The 21,299-nt window shown below is 47.6% G+C and overlaps 1 protein-coding gene and 1 non-coding gene across 5 annotated transcripts in view; one reads left to right on the top strand and one right to left on the bottom strand.

The window, feature by feature from the left end:
• The window catches only part of RABGAP1L (RAB GTPase activating protein 1 like), a 454,513-nt gene that overhangs the window by 223,248 nt on the left and 209,966 nt on the right, over nucleotides 1-21,299 (top strand). The window lies entirely within an intron of this gene.
• On the bottom strand, nucleotides 11,785-11,972 carry LOC114512224. The gene has a single exon (XR_003685798.1). It is a non-coding gene; the product is annotated as a U2 spliceosomal RNA (small nuclear RNA).

The following is a 21,299-nucleotide window of genomic DNA, read 5'->3' as shown; positions in this document are numbered from 1 at the left end:
ACCTCAGGTTTTATCATAACATTTTTTCCTCTTTGCAAATATCCTTTCATCAGTATTTTAATTATTGATGAGGTCTACACTTGGAGAATTTATTCAAATGAATAATTTGAACACCAGGGATAGAAACACTCTGGAAAAGTAATGTATGGCCCTTTTTCAGTGTCCATATTACTCCATGTAATGGGCCGTTGGAGCATGTAAAACTCCAAGGCAGAAGTAACTCTTTCCTCCACTGCGTGTTTGCGTGCATGTAGACCAAGGAGGGGGAGATGGCGGGGGCGGGGGGCAGACAGGATGGGAATGTGAAACTGTGACACATTTCCAGGGCGACTGAGAGTGACAGATGAAGTACAAGGAAAAATAAGCATTTTATTTTCATGTGGGAGGATTTTACTTTTTTTTTCTTTAAAAAATTACTTTGATCAAAACAAGCAGTAATAAGGTGAACAAATGGTAACTTCTAGGTAAAGTTGATCATTGTTTTTAGATAATAGTTAAGTCACTAACTAGAGGGAGGAAACTATCTTTTGGAAAAGGGTTTGTATTAAAATAAAAATATTTTTATAGTCACTTTAAAGAAATTTTCTAACATTTAGCAAGAAATGTTGTGGGGGGGATTTTCTGAGCAGAAGGTTGAGTATTGAATTATTGCCCGATACAGCTTTCCCATAGACCTTTTAAATAATTTATTTTGTCTTCTGCTAGGGAAAAGAGCAGACATAGATAGTTTATTTTGTACTTAAAACAGTTGTTTTGTAAGCTAGGGAGAAATAGATCTAAAACCAAAGGGATTCTAAAGTTATCCAGTGTAGCTAGATAGTGAAATTTTACCTTGCTTCTTTCTGAAGTTCGTTCTTTGACTTAAAAGGCCAACAGTCTCATTTATTGATTTCTTTGAAATGATGAGTTGCCTTTCTTCTCTCCCTCACCAAACCATAAAGATAATTTCAGAAATGTCTTTCCATCTGAGCTTTTGTATTTTGCCAGGTTTTCTGTGACTTAGATGAAGTTTCAATTAAAAATAGACTATAAACTTATATGTGGGAGGCAGTTCAGTGAGTTGCTATGACAGTTCACATTATGAGTTTGAACCAAGTGCAAGGAAGCTTATTAAGATTTGAGAAACAAAGAGCTCTGTCAGTACCAGTGATGGCCCTTCTTTCCCCCAGGGTGGCTGTGAAGGGACAGCTCTTCTTCTTCAGGGGACAGGAGGCGAACGGGGGGAATCAGTGGAGCCTGTAGCCCTGAACTCGCACTACTAGGAACCCATCCTCCCCTGGCTGGTGTGGCTCAGTGGATTGAGCTCGGGCTGCGAACCAAAGTGTCGCAGGTTTGATTCCCAGTCAGGGCACATGCCTGGGTTGCAGGCCATGACCCCCAGCAACTGCACATTGATGTTTCTCTCTCTCTCTCTCTCTCTCTCTCTCCCTACCTCCCCTCTCTAAAACTAAATAAATAAAATCTTTTTTTTTAAAAAAAGAACCCATCCTCGTAAAGGAGCGCCTGCCCCTCATTCCCACTGGTGGCTGGGGTGAAAGGTTCGGGCACAGTCACGTCCGGCTCCCAGCCCGGGTTCAGAGAAGTGCTTCATGAAAGCTACCCACCATCAGCCATTCTTGCACTTTCTGATTCTGAAAGTAAGTTTTTGTTTTCTTTATGGAATTTGCTGAATCAGATTCTGCCATTTTCTACACTCCGTCTTTCACACTGGAATTTTGGAGTGTTGTAAAGTGTACCTGTGTGCATACCAGGAAATTTTAATTTTTCATTATTAATGAGTAATCGGACATTAAGCTTAGATATTGGACAGGAAAGCAAACAGCATTTTGATATAGCCATCATCTATTTTAAGAAAAGATTTTCACTTACAGAACGCTGGCAACTGAAAACAGAAGAGAACAATAAAAGAGAAGATGGCTAATAAAATTTATTTGGGTAATGAAAATTCAGCTATTGGAGGAAGTGTATGTAATGAATTTATTTTCCTGTTTCTAGAAGAAGCTGTGGGTAGATGAAATGAAAACATTTGATCCTCCTGCTGATAGAAGGTTGGTTTTTCAGAATGCAAATATGCAAAACCAGAATGGAGAGCCACAGGCATCACATAGAAACAGAAAGTCTGTTTATTTTTCCTGAATTCCAGGGAAGGGGCCCGCACCTTCATGGGGACGGAGGGCCACCGTTCTGACCAGCCACGTGCATTTCGTGTGTGCTGTGCTCTGCTGGTAAGTTGGACGTAACAGGTCATTGCGAGCACTTCCCCACACCACTAAATCCTTTTCTGTAACAGAGTGTTCCCACACATAAGGCATAATATTTTATTGTAAGGCTTTTATTGTACATATCTATTTTCCAATTGTTGAATATTTCCTGATAGGATTTTTAATATTCTGTGAAGTGCAAAGAATCATATTTTACTTTTTACAGTACTATATACTGACTTTTTTACAATGACATACAAAAAATAGTTTTGTTTTTGTTTTCCCCTCACTTTAAGTACTGCATGCTAGGGAAGAAATAGTTTCAAGAGCTCACATTAAGTAGCCCAGTTATTAAACTTCTAAAAACAGCATTCTTGATGAGGCTGGTAAGATCGAATGGGACACTTGGTCTTTATTTGCTTTTATAAGGTTATTTGTGTCTTTGATTATTTGTTCTGCCGTGAGCTAATCGAATCACCCAGAGCAGCTTTCTTCTTCGATGCCTCCGTTTTTGATGCTCAGCGCTCCTCGGGGTAGGGTTTGGGAGCAGCAAGCCTCTTGAGTAGCAAGGTCCTCCCTCCCTCCCTCCCTCCCTCCCTGTGATTCAAGAAAGGAAATAAATAGGGAAGGAAGGGGAGAAGGATGATTATATCCTGTAGTATTGTCATTCTCAAAACCTGTGCTGATAAAATTTATCTTGAAGTCACATTTTTCCCAGACCTTATTCATAATTTTAATTAAAGCTCATTTAAACATTCTTATGTTTTAATACTTATGACCTTATTGTTGAGACATATTTTTAACTGTACATTTTTGGATTTTGTTAAAGATTTTACTGAAAATAAAACTGTTCTATATAAGTGTTATGACCTTAGGGAGGAATGTTAGATATTATAACCCTATCCAGAGATACTGGCATGCTAGGACAGTCCAGTAGCTACTGCTGAGCACTCTTCTGAAATTGGTGGGGACAGGGTTTCGGGGAGAGTGTGGAGGCGTCTCCTAGTCCAACCATAGCATGTCTCGCCTTGGTTGAGAATCCATTGTTACATTTGGCCTGATTAAATCCTTGATAAAGGATTTATGATAAAGGGAAATATAAATAATTATGATGCTGTTTCATCTATTGCATCTTCAATTATTTAGTCAATACACATTTACTAGATACTTACCAGATGCCAGGAGTTGTGCAAAGTCCTAGGAAGGCAACTGTACCCCGAGAGAGTCCCTGACATGGTGTGAGTTGAAGGGGGTATACACACAGGCAGGAAAACGGGCGATTATGGGGTAGCCTGGTAAGCACCGAGGCAGCAGCGTGCAGTGATCTGGGGAATTGGTGGGGTGGCACCTACTGGGTCTGGGCAGAAGGGGAAGGAAGGGGTGACCGCCAGGACCTTGCCCCTCACATCTAGCCCGTTCACCTCCCCCTTCCCATTTAATCGCTGTATTTTAGACCTTCCCATTTACATTAGTAAAGCCTTACACGGTGTTTCTCAAACATTTTCATCTTAGAACTTTCAACAGCTAGCGGAGGAGAGGCAGCCAGTGACTGCGTAGAGAGGAGGTGGGGAGCTGCCCTAGCTCGCAGCCTGGCGCCCCGCCTCCACGCAGGTTTATGCATTTGTCCATGTCGCTGGTGGAAAGTGTGGGAAGTGTGATTCCGATGCATGTGTAAAGGCCTTTTAAGGAGCCCAGGAAGTGATCATTGTCTTCAGCTCTACAGATCTTCCAGTAAAATTTGTCTTTTTTAAGTTTGGGAGTGCATTTATTAAAGCTGGGGACAGTGAAACAAGGACGGGCCTAGAGTAGCGGCAGCAGCAGGAGAGCAGAGCAGGCAGGGCTGCTGTGGCTGTCTGGGAACGCTGCGGGAAGGAAGGGAGCCCAGGCGGGGCTGCTGTCCGCTCACTGGAGAGTCAGAGGAAAGGGGGCCTTGGGGACAGTTTCAAGGGGTGGTCCTGGGACGAGCTGCCGCTGCCCACTGCTCCCCTGGTTGCAGGCCTGGTGGGAACTGCACGCCTTTGGGGTGAGAGAGGTGTGGGCGTGCTCCTGAGCAGGAAAGCGTGCCCAAAATGTAGTTTTAGGGAAGATCTTCCATGAGAGTCCGGTGGTTTCACACACCCCGGGCACACTGATATTCAGCAACATATAGGCACCCACTTAGTTACGCTCTTCTCTAGTCAGCCTCCTAAACACGTTGCCGGAGCTGTCTCCCTGAAGCTCCCGTGCTGTTCTGCAGTTTCCTGGTTCTCCTTGGTTTAGGGGGAAACTCCGGACTCCTTAGCCTGCGTGAAAATGCCCTCCGCGCTCTGCCTCCGCCCAGCCCTTCCACTCCGAGGGGGCCCGCCGCCCCCACGTGCGTGGCCGGGCACTCTCTGAACTGCCCCCTGGGAAAGCCGTTAGTTTGCTTCTGATGGTGCTTCTGTCCGGAACGCACACTTCTCTCCCTTTGTGTATGAACACTTTAAGTGTTCGGAGGTCCAGCCAGATGAAACGACAGTTCCCTTTGCGACTTTTTCCTGTTTTTCAACCTGAGTGTAATTTTTCCTCTTTTGGCTTCTTTGTAAATCTGTGAATAGTTGTTATTAATATTTACCTCATTCTTCCCTTATAATTCCTTATACATATACCTTTTTACTTACTGCCAGATTATTAGTTATTTAACAAAGATTTAAAAAAATACTCTCCCAAGGCCAAAGTTGTCGGCCACGTGCCCCGTACAGTATGTGCCCACGGGTGTCCCTGAAAGGAGCTGCAGGCGGAAGGCTGACCTGACGGACGTACCGCCGACCGGGGGCCTCTGCGGGCTGCTCCCAACGCCGACGTTCCCTCTCCAAACCGCAGCCTGACATTTAATTTTATGACTTAGTTATTTTCACCCACGAAGTGGGTGTGATGATATTTCACTCTGTGTTATAAAATTATGTTATTTATTGAAGAGCTCCTTTCAGCTGCTGGGAGGAAAATGGTCCAATTTATAGAAAAAATAATAGGATCATGCCTCTGCAATATGAAATATTTTTTGAACACAATTTAAAGATAATTTTGTTTAAACATCAAGTAATGTAGAACTACAGGGCCCATAACAGCACCTATGCATGCATGTGCGTGTGTGCGTCATCTTTCCTGTGTGTGAGTTCAGCCTGTAATGTGACGCCAGCACCAGATCACGGTGCACTGGCTGCATTTTCAGGAGGCGGAAATCGCCGCAGAACGACACATCCCTTTAGCACAGTGGCTGAGGGTCTGGGCTGTGGGGATAGACAGCCTATGTTCCGGTCGCTTTCAAGCCTTCTGCGACCCAGGGCAAGTGCTAACCCTTTCTGGGCTTTGGTGTCCTCATCTATAAATCAGAATGATTTACACTGCTACTTAGAGTATCGTTTCCAAGAATAATTAAGGCAATGTGACACATACTAAACATGTTAGTTATTGTTATTCTAATCTTTCCATGGAGAAATCAGGCACGCTGGCCTTAGCTGGAGGCCAAGCTTCGTGGTCAAGAACTTTAACATCAGATAAACCTGGGCTTTAATTCTTGCTCTTCCTGTGCTATGTGTATAATTTTATGGGAGTTACCTAATTTGTTCTAAGCCTTTTGTAGGTTTTTGAGAATCGAATGACATATGTATGTGAAAGGTGTAACAGATGCTCGGCGCATGGAAGTATTTAACAGGTAATTGGTTGCACTCGCAATGTTCTGCCATTGCCGCCTTCACACAGACTGCTTCGATTGGATGTATTTATTGTAGCACAAAAGTGGAAAGGAATTTTCTCCTAAAGATAAAAATACATACATTATAGAAGAATAGATCTAAGTGGAAATTTAAAGAAAATAAGGCTTTTGCAGACTTGTCCTAAACACTCTTAGGGGGGGGTCAGAGGGGCTGCCGCACTGGCAGCCTGGCCTGGTGGTGACCTGGGAAAAGTGGGAAGCCGGAGAGACTCTGCACCTGGCTCTGTGGTTCCCAAGGTGAGGGCCACACCGTCACCCAGTGGGCAAGGGAACGTGCTGGACTGTCATATCGTGATATGACCGACACGCAACTAACCTAGTAAGTACAAAGGTGTAGAGAGAGGGACTCATACACGCACGCACACCTCCAGAAAATCGTACCTCCAAAAATACAGATCTGTATAGTCCCTGTGGTCTCTCCTGCAGGTTACTCTGAATGGAGCTGAGAATTAAAAGTACTTAATTTTATGTTCAAGCAAGGAAAAGACTATTCTTTGCCCAGAGTCCCAAGTCATGGATAAGTAACCATCATTAAATAGAAGTCACTCTGGGTCAGTACACATGCTGTGAAAATGAGCCAGTCAATGGCAGCCTCATAAGTTGGCCGTGGCTACTGTAGAAATTGTTACATTGTCAGTGGGCCCCGGACTCCCTTTTCAGCAGCTGAGAGAACTACTGGACAGCAAATCAGCGGGGATGTGAAAGCTGAGCAACAGAATCTAGCAGGCAAATGTGGACCGCACTCCCCAACAGGAGCGGAGCACGGCGGGGCGTTCACCAAGACAGTCCCTGTCCTGGGCCGTGAGACAGAGCCCAGCGAATTCAGAAGAACTGAGCTTAGAGTGAGAACATCCTCCGACAGCAGTGGGTTTAGAGCAGACATCGATAAGGGAATAAGTAGGCAGGAAAATGGTCTGTAAGTCAAAGAGGAAGTCTCAAAGAAAATTTTTAAAGATATGTAGGAATGAATGGAAATAAAACATATCAGAGTGTGTTAGAGGCAGCTAAACCACTGCTGATGGAACATTTGTGGCATTAAATGCTTTTATTAGAAATGAGGAGGGGTCTCCAGTCAATAATCTGATTTACTCCCTCAAGCAACTTAAGTTTCCACCTCAAGAAACTAGAAAAAGAGAAAAACTGTACAGAAAAAGAAAATGATAGACTGCTATTTCCTAACACACTTAGATGCAGAAATTTCCCATAGGAATCAAAGAACATAGTGGTTACAATTAGTATTCCTCCTCGTACAGATTAATAATCAAAGTCTGTTGTTTTAATGACAATTTTAGTTCAGTGCTTTCGGTTACTCCTGCCGCACCCTCAAAAACGAGTTGATTTATGGTCAGATACAGCCGATTTTGTAGTTTCATTTTGTCTTCTTCATTTGTATCACCAATGTTTTCAGGTATAATTACTTTTGCAAATTGGACCAAAATCCTTGGCATTATCTTAAAAATTGAGCCTTCCTCTCATTTGCCTTTTCTGAAAAAGCCTATGCACCTTTTATGTAACTTTCTATTTTTTTTAGAGCATTGAACCTGCTTAATCTGAAGTTCTCCTTGCTTTGAAAGGAGGTATCTAAAAATCTAAAAATGCTCCTTGCAATGTGTTCATTATTAGGTTAAATTTTCCTCTTTGGACCCAGTGGCTGTAAAGCTGAAACCAATTAGAGTCAGAGTAATCCACAATATCCCCTTGGCATTTGCAGATGAGCTCCTTGGAGTTTTGTGCTGGTGGATTTTCAAACAGCGGTGCATTTGCTTCGAAGTGAAACGGGCCACAGGGCGAAGTGTTTGGTTTGATTTACACACTGTCGTTCCCTTCGTGAGAAGACATCTTGTGCTTGCTTGAAATAGTTTCTTTCAGCAAAATACCTTCCTAGAAGTTTAAATTGACCATTTTCCCTCTAAATGAAAGTGATAATTCTTTCAAATAAAATGTTTATTGGGGTGGTAGGCAGGGTCACAGGTCTTACCACAGATCTCATCCGTTTCAAAGGAAGAAAGTAAAAGTCCTCATTAGACTTAGCTGGCGACATAACTCTTTTTCCTTTTGGGTACTTAATAAGTCTGGAGCTAATAATAAATAGTGATGGTCGCATAACATTTTTCACATTGTTGTGTTTTTGCTCACCCTCGGGCGTCCACGGCCAGCACGCAGGGCTGTTCACGGCCCCTTAATTAGGGTGCCAGCAGTCAGAGTAACGGGAGGGTGCCCGGCTCGTGGAGCTGCAGCTTGTCCTGAGGGGCTCCCCTCGGGCACGGTTGAGGGAAGCAGAGCAGTTAGCAGCGTTCTTCCACAGTGGTCCTTTCTGCAAACGCCAACTCTGTTTATAGTTAAGCACTGAGAAGTAATAACATACCCATTGAATGAATAGAATTTACAGTTAGAGCCTTTTAAAAAGAATTACAAATATGGCAAGGTATCAGTTATCTTTCAGACTGAGTTTTAAGTGCTTTCCATCGCTGCCTAACCGCTCCCCTCCCCAGGTAACCTCCGTTAGACCTCAGACATCGTGGGGTGTGCCCGTGACACAGGCGGGGCCCCCGCAGCAGCGCTGGGGTGGCCGCCCGCGAGGTCGTTTCCCTTCGTCCTGTGGACGCCACGCAGAACAGGACACCTGGTGCAAGCATGCGCAAAGCATCGGAAGTGTGTTAGGGAGTCGTGCAGCGAACATTTGTTGAGCATCTATTATGTGCCAAGAAGAGAAGTACAAGATATGTTCCTTTTCCTTAATGTTAACGTGACTAGGGAAGGTAGAGGTGGAGACACGGCTGACACAGGGAAGAAGCTGAGGACCCACGCCAGCAAGTCTCAGTGACTCTCGCTTTGAGCGGAGCTTCGAGGAGGCGGGAAACGCCGCTTTTGGTCTGCAGGGGATGTGCACAGCACCGAAGGCGATGGAGTCTGGGTGGGTGACGGCGATTTTGACCAGGGGAGGGCTCAGGGAGCACACTGTGGCAGAGGAGCAAGGGCGGAGTGACGGGCCCAGGGAGGAGCTGACAGCCCCCGGCCGGTGACGAGGTCAGTCGGAGCGGCGTCTGACGAGGCCCAGGAAGGGCCCCGACGGGGTGGCGTGGGGCCTGGCCGGGCGCGGGCTGTGCATTTGGGGAAGACTCTTAAATTAAATCTGGAAAAAGAGCTTTACTTTTGACTTTTAAAAGTAATTTCCTTATCTGTGTCAATTTTAGAAAGATTCGTGTGTACGGGTAGGCACATGGAAAATAAAACCATGAAGTGGAGGTGTGGGGAAGTGCTAATCCGGCGACACCCAGGACGGGTGAAGTAAGGACAAGCGTGACTGAGGCCGGGGCCAGCTGGAGCCTGGCACCGTAGGGTCTCCCTCTCCCCTCACTCTCCCTCCGCCGGTCCCCTCCGCTCTTCCTCCTCCCCGGCCTGCTGCATGGTGGCTGGAGCCTAAGTGTGTGTGACTCAGAGCCTGGCACAGAGGCGATCTGAGTGGGTCCCGGGGACCAGGTTCAAAAGTTGGAATGGACACATTAGCTTTTTTGTTGGGTCCTGAGGAAGTTCTTCAATGAGGGCTCACAAAATTTGTAAATTATTTACAGACAGATGCAAGGGGCCCGACTGTGGAAGCGGCTTCCTGCTGGTTGGTGGGGGTGGTTTAGGCAAGTACAGACCTACAGTGGCATTGCTCGTGGTGCAAAGGGGGGACCTCCTGCAGTGAGTCAGGGGCACTTTTGTACAAGGAGCTTCGTGTCTCTGATTTGTCAGCCACCCAGAAACTGAGCACACGGAGGACAGGCAGCTGTGGGAATGGGAAGGTTTTCCCCCAGTGCCATAGGTCTGCCAAGGATCTGCTCTCTCTTGAATGACGTGAGTGAACTGGGAAGTACATGACCAGCACAGTGCGAAGGGATTAAATTGCACCCATGTGGCAATTTCTGTGTCTGCAAAGGCCGACCTAACTGGCCTGCGCCTCAGCCTTTGCTGTGGCCCCTGGCTGGTGTTGCCACGAGTTGCCTGTGCCATCCCCGAGTGCCGCATGGAGTTCAGCCCGGGCTCAAGCTTGAGACTCTTCAGTGAACGCTTTAGGGTTGTGGCAGGTCTGATATCTTCAGTGTGGAAATTACCGACAGTTTGGAAACTGCTGAAATTAATGTAGGTTCCTTGGCTGAGGCCACGGGGCGTGGCACCCGTCTGCTGGATCCCAGTGTCACCGCTGCTGATTTGATGGGCACGTGTGTGTCTGTGGCTGAGGGGCCTGAACCAGTGATGTGCTGCATACCAGTAGACACCCTGCAGGGATTCTACTCCTGCGACCCTTGTCCCCAGCCCCTTCGTTCCAGTGCCACCACTTTGGGGGCCTGCATCTCCTCCCTAACCTTGATATACCACCACCCTGCTGGACAGCTCCTGTTGAGTGCAGGCCAGAGGCTGTCCCTGAGTTACATTGTCTCGTGGCCCTCCTGGGCGAATACGAAGACACCTGCCAAAGCTAGGGGCCCCGTGGTTCCTTGAGCTCCATGCCAAGCTCCGACAAGCCGGAGACGTTGCCCGAGCATCTCCGGAGGCAGAGCCGACTCTCTAGGTCCCTGTAGAAGCGTGGCTCCGTTCTCAAGGGCCAGGGACTCGTGTCCTTCGGGATACACTTCGGAGGAGAGGGCTGCTGTGCCGGGACAGCGGGCTGCTTTCGGACCGAGAGACAATGCGGCCGTGGGAAGCAGCAAACAGGCCACAGCACGGGGGCAGCGAGCAGGCAGCCCCAGCGCCACCGCTCAGCTCTCCTCTTCCAGAGAGGAGGAAAGCACTCTGGCTTAGTCCCTGCGTTTCCGTGGTTCCCAGTTCAGAGTTATTTAGTCATTGGCAGCCACTTCCCCTCATCACCTGGAGGGACAAGCAGTAAGGAAAACATTCTCTTCTCCCCTGGCCCGCCACTTGTTCTGTAGTGCAGTTCGAAGCTCACATTGACACCTTGCCTGTGGCTGCTTTCGTGCTCCAGAGGCAGCGATGAGTGGTCCGTTCAGTGACATTTGGGCCACAAGCCTAAAAGTTGAATGGGGAGAATTTTAAGTCAAGGTAAGGACGGTCCTTTCCTGCCCCTCCTGGAGGTCCTGACGTGTCTAACAATGTGTTCAGCTCCTCCCCGTTCAGCTGTGTTGTGGCCTTTTTCATACCAAAGGTCTGCCCTGGAGCTGCGTGCCAGCCACCCTGGTGCCTTCTGCAAGGGCTGCGATGTGTTGTCTCAGCCTAAGGCAGCGAACTCCTTATGCTGTCTTACAGGTTCTCTGCCAGACTAAGTTAACATTTCCATCGGATCAAATATATATAGCTTCACAATTTTGTTTCTTTCCCTCGTTTAACCTTGTTTCACTTTCAGGCTTCTGCTAAGTTCCCCTTGAGGTGAACGGGTTCTGCCAGGGATAGCTGTCCTTCCGTTGGCCCCTGCGGATGGTTTGCCCCACCCCCTTCCTAAGCAAAGCAGGGGCAGTTGTTGGTGAAAAGCAGAAGTCGCTGACCCCCACTCCAAATAAGGCCTCAGGTGACACAGTAGTCCCCCCTTATCCGAAGCTTTGCTTCTTGTGGTTTCGGTTACCTGTGCTCAACCAAGGTCCAAACATATGAAATGGAAATTCCAGAAAAACACAATTCATGTTTTAATTGTGTGCAGTTCTGAGTGGTGTGACGGAATCTTGTGCTGTCTACTGTGTCCAGTCTGGGCTGTGAATCGTCCCTTTGTGCTTGAATTGACATTAATGAGACCTTAACTGACAGTAGTGGGGGTAAGCTGAACACAGGTTTGAAAACATGAAAACCTGGGTTAGTTTTAGCTCTGATGCACGTTTGGCTTTGTGAACCCTTGTGCATCACTTAACTTCTCTGAATATTAGTTTTCTCCTGTAGAAAATGAGATAAACGTACCCACCTTATCTTTACAGGGGTGTTTCAGGACCAAATTGGAGAGCTCTTTTGAGGGGGATCGGTAGACAAGATCACGACGGGAACTGTCATTCTTACTAAACTGATAAGAACAGATGCTACACTTGATCATAGCCAAAAGGCCAAGAAGCGATAAAACTGTCATTCTTAAATCAGGCTTCTTCAACCTCAGCACTATGGGCATTATGGGCTGGATCATTCTTTATCGTAGGGGCCATCCCGTGCACCATGGGGTGTTTGGCAGCATCCTCCACTTGTAACTACTGAATGCCAGTAACACTGTCCTAGCTGTGACAGCCCGGATGTCTCCACATACTGCCCCAGGAGGCAAAGTCGCCCCTGGTGCAGAAGTACTGCTGTAAACCAAGTAAATTATTTAAAGCAGCTTACTCATAGTAATGCAGTTAGTCTGTGCGCCAGCCTGCTTTTGCTGTAGTAGAGTCTCGTTTATGTGTCTGTCATTGCTGCGTGGGGCATTGTAACACACCACAGTGCTCAGGCCGGATCTGGCCCGCCACTTGTGCCGTGGTGCAGTTCGAAGTTCACATTGACACCTTACCACGGCTGCTTTCGTGCTCCAGAGGCAGCGGTGAGTGGTCCGCTCTGTGACACTTGGGCCACAAGACCAAAATATTTACTGTTTGGCCTTTGACCAAAGAAGTTTGCCCACCCCCCGATTTTAGAGTGTTTTAGAGTATTTTAATAGAACATCCCTTCCCTAGCACCGAGCCATGAGTGCTTAGATTTAAAATTGCTTGGGGTGTTTTTGTGCAGATTTTGGTGAGAAAACAGTTTCAGTCGGTACAAGTATGTAAATCAGGTGTACAGTTACACTGAACATTATCTGTGCCGACTGCCGTATGGGCGCACGTCGTGCACGTTAACCGAGAGCAGAATCTCTGGAGCCAGACGGCTTTGGCTCCCGTGCCGGCTCCCTCCCGCGACCTGGGGCGAGTCCTTTCACTTCTCTGTGCCTCGGCCTCCTCGTGTGTACAATGAGGGCGGTGTTAAACCTGTGAGGGCTGAAGCAATTCACCTACGCAGAGCGTGTAGGACAGTGTTGGTATCTAACAAGCACGTCCTCATTACTTTGGTAGCCAAACAGTTCCAGAAATCAACTCCATTCAGTTTATATTTGGCTTGTACAGTTTTTTTGTTTAGCAGTGCCGTTTAAGGGTGTGAATGCGTAATAGTTGTTTTCATAGTAAAATGTGGGCAAATAATTTCACTTAATTTATTTCTCCCTCTAATGCCAACACGGATGAATAGGGGGAAAGTCATTGAATTGGTGTCTAGCCAGGCAAATTATTTAATTCCAGCCAGAGATTAGCTTTAACTCTTCAAAAAAATATTGTCACTCCAGGGTTTTGCCACTAATAGAAACCAGATCACCCCTAAAAACACATGATGGCTTTTTCCCAGTGTTTGTCGCTCTCAGTGACACTCGCCCCGCCCCCACGACGGCTTCTCCGGCTCACGCTCCGCTCGTATCCACCAGAGTTCAGGAATCCCAGAATCCCAGAGTTCAGGAACCCCAGACGCAAGCCCCCTCCCCCCCGGCTTCCTAGAAATCCGTGTTTTAATGCAGTTTTCCATTTGTGGAGTAGCGTGTTGCCCCAAAGCACAAAAATGATTGTAGATGATCTTATTAATGCTCTTATATAACATTTAACCATTATAATTTCCCTATTTTCTAGACAGAAAACTCAAAACAGAATTACCAAGATGAAATTTTTACTCCCTTTTTTCCCCCTTGGACACATGGGGTATGTTAGGTTGCCACAATTGCAGTGATTGATTAGCTGGCAACTAATTACTGAACTCTGTGAGGTGTGATGCTGAGTAATACAGAATGTGGAAGGAAATACAAGGCCCGGATCTTGCCCCCCAGGGGTTTCTGACTGTATGAGAAGACCATACTGCATTTATAGGTGTTTAGAGAGCGAGACAAAGATCACACAATGTTCTAAAGGCGTTCCAGGAGATGCTACATGACTTTTCATACTAAATTATCAGGTGAATTGTATAGACAATGAGTGTTTCGTGTTCAGAGAAGAGGCAGTTCAGAGTTGACGACAGTGGGTTTGTCCCGAACGTCACAGCATACGGCCTCCCAGGTAGCAGGACCTGGACACGAGGCAGGGCCTCTCCTCGAGGGGGCGAGCAGATGACGGGAATAGCGAGGGCAGACAGAGTGCCTGGCAGGAACAGGGGCACATTCGGGTGGGTGTTTTAACACATCTTCTTCCAAAATAAGCCCTTTTCTTTTCTACCTATGTAACTTGCCATTCGGAACATGTATCGAACATTCCTCCGTTTCTAAAAGAGATTTTTACTCTTACAGTGATGTGCACCTGTGCGCTGCCGGCCACACTATCTCAGTGAGAGAGCGGGTGGGCGCTGCCCTTACCCGTGGACAGTAGCACAGTGTCCGAGTTCTGGCCACGTGCTCCGTGTTCCAAACATCCACGTGTCTGTGGTTGTACAGTGGTTTCACGCATCCAGTCCTCCTTGATCCCCACCGCTGGCAAAGGGAAGCCGTTGGCTGTCCTCAGCCCCATTTTTCAGGCGGGGAGACTGAGGCTCAGAGAGGTGGGTCACATGACCATAAAGTGAGTCCCAGGACGTGGAAAATCTGTCTCCGAATCCCCCTCTTTCCGCTGGCACGGCTTTCTCCCTGGCGGCAGCAGTTGGCGTTCACTGCCGTTTAGGATGAGCCAGCCGCCCCGCCCTGGGCTGTGCGCCTGTGGCTGTGTGCAGTTCCACAGCAGCCTGGACGGTGGCAACCACTGGACCGCCACTCTGCAGGTGAGGGCTGTGCAGCACAGACAAGTGACGTGCTCGGAGTCACACATTCGGCAAGGTGGCCCGGACGCACTAAACCCGACTGTGTAATCAAGATGTAAGGAGCAGTTTTTAACTGGGGTCATGGGTTGATAACACTACAGGTGGTCCAGGTATACAGTACTGTGATAGAACTCCGTATCTGTACCCCCTGTAGCGCGCTCACCTCCCAAACGCTGCTTTCCATTCGTCTCCACACTTCTGACCCTTTTACCCATGTTGTCCTCCTCCCACCCTCCCCCTCTGTGGCAGCCACCAGTCCGTTCTCTGCATCCGTGCCTTTGTTTGCTTTTTGTTTGTTTTTAAAATTGCACTTGTGGGTTATCCGTATTCAAGGGGATCTGTTTTGCTTGTTTTACTTCTCAGAAAAAGACCTAAGAGTTGCACATACATTTCTGTAAATGTGTCTGCAGATAGTGTATAAAAGTAGTTTTCATCCATAAGTGATTTCTATAGCAATTCTATAGAAATTGCAATTCTATAAAAGCAATTCTACAGTGAAAGCAGTAACCAAAAAGGGGGAATATCTGTGTTAGATTCTGACGTTCTTAGTCACTCTCCCTTTTTGTCTTCTTGTATTCTTTTCCCCCGATTAAAGCACCTCAGGTACCATGGGCAGGGGACGAATGTGATTCAAATGTCCCCAAAGAGGAAAGATTCTCTTTCATTTATTCAACAAATATTCTATAGAGTACTTCCTGTCAGTGCACAGGGAAGGGCTTCCTTGAGTGCTTGCAACCCGCCTGCGGAGGCCCATGAAGCCCCAGCAGGGGCCGGTGTACTCGGTGCTCAGCTAGAGCTTCCTGGAGGGCGGAGGAGAATGTGACTCCCCCCAGGGGGCTGAGGAAGGCTTTCTGGGGGAGACGGTACCCGGAGGGTGAGAGGGGTTTTGTGGGGGTCTCCTTCCTGTAGCCCTCGACGGTGGGAGAGACTCCCCAAGGAATGACCCTCAATGCCCGGTACGTTCCAATCCTGAGGAAGGACATAGAATGACAAGAAAGTTTCAGTAGTAGCAGTGCTGGCCTCTGTCTCTGGGACTCTCCAGGTGTGACCGTCTTTCGGGGGTTTACCCACTGGATAGGAGGGCGGACAGACCAGAATGTGCTCACGGGCACCTCTTAAAGCCTCAGTCTTGGGACTCTGATGGTCCCTCCAAGTCCCATCTGGTGGGGAGGTTCTGAAAGTTGGTGACAAATGCTGGTCCAGAACCCTACCCCCCCCTTCCCCCCCACCTTCCTCACACTCTGTTCATGGCTCCGTTCTCCTGTGTTTGCACCACTGGGGCTCTCCTTCCGACAGCAGCTCTGCCAGGGAAGACTGTGGCTGGACTTCATGCCTTGGAAACTTTGCTGGGTTAGAAGAATGACCCTCAGAAAAATTAACTATATGTGAAGTTGTGTGTGTGCAGGGTGGAGGGAGCCTGGTATTGAATATATTTAGAACTCTCTGGATCTTACAAGAGGTAGAATGGCTTCAGAAGTGGTAGATCTGAAATAAAGTAGAGCGGCCTTGAATGCACACCAGGGATTAACTGCCTTTTACTCCCCAAAACAAGACGGACTCCCCCCTCCAAAAAGTTATTTTATAAGGTCATGCCATTCATCCTCGTGAGCACTACAGCCTTTTTCTCACAGAATATCAAATATTTGCAAAACTGTAACGATTGCATTGAAAGAATGGAGAGCGTATATTGCAGGGTGTGTGGGCAGTGCACTTTGGAGAGGGTGTCTCTGTGGTTGAGCAGACCACGGGGGTCATCAGAAGGGTCGGTTTGGTCGGGAGTGCTATGTGCCCGAGGCCACACTCAGGCAGCGGGAACACGCAATAACCGTGGCTGGAATCAGTCACTTTCTTTTTTTTCACATTTATTTTTATTTTTTATGTATTGAATTTATTGGAGTAACACTGGATAATAAAAGTACATAGGTTTCAGGTGTACGAGTCTATAACACATCATCTGTGTATTGTATTGTGTGTTTGCCACTGGAATCAGGTCTCCTTCCATCACCTTCATCCCCCGTCCCATCCGGTACGTGGCCACGCCGTTGTCTAACCCAGTAGTTATCTCCCACTCTGGAGACCTGCGCAGCGTCTCCCACGTTTCCCTGCCTTTGCCCCACCTCCTGAACGCATCCCGCCGTGTGTGAAAGACGGCCTCACCTGCTCCCAACAGTGGGGGCCCTGCGTCGTGGGTTGTATTTCTCACTAACCTTTTTGCGGGGCTCTCTGCTTGCTTGGTTTCCAGCTAGTGGCCTGCACTTTTATTTTTTTGACTAGGTTCTTTTTTCCTTCCGCTTGTGATCCCTCTAGTTTCTGTTGGTTTCACTTTCCTTCTGTTCGCCCCTGAACTCCTTTGTGTGTGTTAATAATATTAAGCTGACGGTCATAATATTTATAAGGTATTCATTGTTTGGACTTGGCACCGTTTCTCCTAGTACCCCTAGTACTTCTGAGCTTAAATTTCTGACACCAAACAAAGCTGAGCTGCAGTGTAGCTTAAGCGCCAGTCACAAGCCAAGGGGGTGCCCCCCAAGCCTCATGTCCCCACGGCCCAGGTGCTTTGTGTTGGAAGCTGGTACGGAATGTTCTGTGAGGCTGGGAAGGCGCGATAGCTTAAAAAACCAAAAAGATGGGGGAGATGCTTCAGGAAGCTGATGGAATCCTTCACTTCAAGACATGGTGAAGATTTGACTGCTTTTGAGTGGGGCCTTCTTCTTTATCTATCTAAAGATGTAACTTTCTTTGGTTGTTTAATATATGAAAAATTGTAAGTTATTCAGACAGATAACTTTTGATCCTACGATGTGGTATTATATTAACAACTTCTTTTTCCTCATTAGGATTCTTAAGTTCCTTTAGAATTTATTTCAAGAAATGCAAAGAAATCTCAGTGACATGTATAGTTATTAAGCATCCATTTGCTGAATACTTCAGCTTTTACCGTGCCTATTTCTCTGGCGTTACAGCTTTCAGCAATTCCATCGTGGTTTATGGTTTCTGCCTCCAGTAGGAGCCAAGCGGAGAGCAAGAAGAGAAATTGCATTTGCTGCCTGTCGGGAGCTGGGGGCACCGAGCATGAGGGGTGACGAATGGGGAAAAGTCTGGCCAGTGAGCAAGCTGAGTTTCTTTCGCCGAGAGAGGGTTTTGGAACCTCATCACAAGTGGTTAAGGTCATTCCTTGAAGAACAGGTGCCCCCTTGGTTTGCTTCTCAATCATGGTCACTCTGGGTGGGTAACAATAGGCCACCTCTTCTGGATTAGTGCCTCTAAATGTGCCCCTTTTGATGTGGAGGCATGTGGAGTGCTGTGGGGGGCGCAGTGGAGGAGGAGGGCTGTGGGTGGTAATCAGGCTCTGCCCCGCCCCGCTTTCATCTCTTGTAGTAGGAGCATCGTGCCGACGCTTTGTGGTGTTTTCCAAGACTGCACGACCCAGTGACGGCCGAATGCTGGGCTGAGCACCGTAGCTCTCAGTGTCAGCCTCACGGGCCCAGGGCGTCCACACAGCAGCGCTCCTCCTTGTGCCTGACGTCGGCCACGTGCGCGAGGGCAGCCACACAGTTGTCCCTGGATCCTGGTGACGTGATTGCGAAGAGTGAATGAACATTCAGTTTAATTAATCAGGGTTCTGTTGAGCGGGGTGTGTGGCGGTGTATGTGTGCACACACGCACAACGGTTTTTCCTGAAGATACCGTGACCCTGTTGGGAAAGCAAGGTGTGCTTATGGATTTATTGCTTAGGTGTTTCATAGAAAGGGCAGTTTTCATTTGCTGTCTGCCACGGGTTTTAGAGTCCACACCAACCGAGTGGGGAAGTTCCCAGCATCTCCTGGGCCCAGAACGGTTCTGTCTGCCTTCAGTAGAGTCTGTGAAGTGTGGCTGTAACTTGCTGTGCCTGATATTATCTGTTGTAGTAAAATATAACTGTACTTATCAAATATCAGTATATGTGATTTCATATCTCAATAAGGGATTCAGGGAGAATATATTTTGTCGGAGGAGGTAGGTTACACGAAAGATAAATGAGTGGCAGTAGGGGTTAGTGGTTAAAGCCCAAACTCTGCAACCAGACTAGCTGGTTGCGACCCTGGCCCCTTGCCTGTGTCAGGTGGAGCAAGTTACTGGCCTCTTTATATCTGCCTCATTATGAAATGGGGAGAATTGGGGTCTGGTTGACAGAGCTGTGTGAGGATTAAATGTGTCGGTATATGTATGGTGCTCGGAACCTCGCGGTGTTCTACCAGTGTGCTGTGCTGTCGGTGCCGTTTGTGTCGCTGTCATCGAAGCTGATGACGGGTCCGGAGGAGAGGCCAGACTTGAGCTGTGTCTTAATGAAACTGCAGGATGTGACTAGAAAAAGAATTTGAAGGTGACTCAGGTGTGTACAGGGAGTGCAGATGGCATGTGTGTATAGGAAGACAGGTGTCACACAGTCGCTAAATGAGCAACTTTGGAGTCCAGCAGACCGCTGCCATTTACTTACTGCGCGACTTTGGTTATAACCTTTCTAAGCTTTAGCTCTAATCTTTCTTATGGCGATAATAATGGTGATAACCTCACAGGGTATTATGAGGGTTAGAAGAGGAGGTTCCTGTAGAGCACTTACAACATTACCTGGCACAGAAAAAAACTTTCAAAGGGATGGCCTCTGTTAATTTGTACTTTTCATCATCGTGTTTGTCCTTGTCACTAGTGTTATCCATATTGCACTGTAGTAGGAGACACTGCTGGGGAGATGTTGGGGAAGCAGAGAGAAGGGAGTTTAGAGGTTATGGCTTAGCTTTAGGAGTTTGCTCTTGAACTTAGGTAATGGGATATACTAAACTTTTATTTGAGGGAAAGGAAAAGGAAATGAGTGTGTGCGGTGTGTGTGTGTGTGTGTGTGTGTGTGTGTGTGTTCGTGCACAGATGTATGTGTAGTGTTGGCAAGGGCATTTTTTTATCCTCACCCGAAGGACATATTTTTTTATTGCGTTTTTAGAGAGAGGGGAAGGGAAAGGGAAACATCGATGTGAGAGAGACATCGATTGGTTGCCTCCTGTACGTGCCTGGACTGGAGAGCGAACCCAGAGTTTAGGTGTGTGCCCTGACCAGGAATCAAAGCTGCAACCTTTTGTTATGGGACAATGCTCCAACCAACCGAGCCACACTGGCCAGGGCGGCAAAGGGCATTTGAAAGAAGCGTGGTCTTGTTGGAAGCAGTGATGCAAGAACGTCAGTCTGTTTACACCATGCAGATAATTTGGGGGGTTGGAAAATTAGATAGACTAAAGGGAACAAAACAGTTAATACGGTTTTTAACAATTGAAAAGGAAATCAGTAAGAGAAAGAAAAGTAATTGTTTACTTTGTTGCGTGTTTATTATGTATAAGACCCTGTGCTAACCCCTCTATGTTATTATCATTTCAGAGTAACTCTGAAGGGAGGTTCCGTTGTTGTTCCATCTTACAGATGAGAAATCAGTACACAAGCAGTTAAGAGTACACGGGTAGTGTGGTGGGGACGGCTCATTCCCCGACATCTGTTTTTACCTTCTCCCCATAGTAACAGCAGGTCAGCTGGGCATGTGGCTACTCCAAGTCCTAGACTCCCTTGCAGTTCAGTGTGAGTAGTTGTGGTTAAAAACAAGCAAGTGCTGCGGGTAATTTGGGGAGCTTTCTTAAGAGAGAATTGGCTCGCACCCTCTGCCCTTCCTTCTTCCCTCTGTTCCTCCACTGTGCTGTTCTGGGCCTTTGACAGTTGAGGCCTGTCTGAGGCCACGAGGACTGGGCCGCACACGGGCAGTGGCAGAACAGAACAGAAGGCTGGAAGGAGCAGAGCTTCACACCAGCCCCGAACTGCCCACCCTTGGGCGTTTATAAAAGAGAGAAAAGTCAGCTTCTCTCTGGGGTTTCCTCTTGTTTCCCGGCCAGTCCGAATCCCCACTGACGAAGGTCACCCAGGGGAGAGCCAGGAGTGGGGCCTGGGCTCTCGCCTCATCGCACTGTTTCTCTGAGCAGCCCTCAGCATCCGCTGGCCCGTACAAGGAACCGTTGAAAAGGCCTGTGGTGCCGCAGCTCTGAAAGCCCTGTGTGCTGAAGTCAGCGCGTGTCCACACCTGGCTCAGGACCCCAGTGGTGTTGCTCTCGGCCGCCCGGAGACGCTGGAGCGCTGCGCTGCCCGGTCCTCCCAGACGAGACGGCCCGCGTTCCCTCTCCCTTCGCACAGCCGGGCCTGGTCCTGGGAGCGCCACCCTGCCACCGGGGGAAGTTGAGTGGTTTTAATGATCAAGAATGGTGATTTATAAATGGCTCTTTGAAAAATAATACTGGCTTTAAGCTAAGGACTTGTGTAGTTAATTCTGAAGACAAAAGTTAATTCTTCAAAACCATTGACAGAAGGTGTTTTTAGACGCTGCAAAACTGTCATTCTCTGACTTTTATTTTGAGCAATGAGTATAGGATGTCGGAATTACACACTCAATCGGCTGCTGACAGGCAGTCCTAAAGAACTGGCTAGGACTGCTAAGAGGTTACCCATATTCCATGTTCCTGGAAATCCTCAACCTGAACACGTTCGAAAGCAGTAGTTCGGACATCGTTACCCACAGAGATATCCGAGTGCTGCGGAGTGGGTAGGTT

Source organism: Phyllostomus discolor, chromosome 14, assembly GCF_004126475.2.
Source record: "Phyllostomus discolor isolate MPI-MPIP mPhyDis1 chromosome 14, mPhyDis1.pri.v3, whole genome shotgun sequence".
NCBI classification, from domain to species: Eukaryota; Metazoa; Chordata; class Mammalia; order Chiroptera; family Phyllostomidae; genus Phyllostomus; species Phyllostomus discolor.
This window is presented reverse-complemented; position numbering and strand designations above follow the sequence as displayed.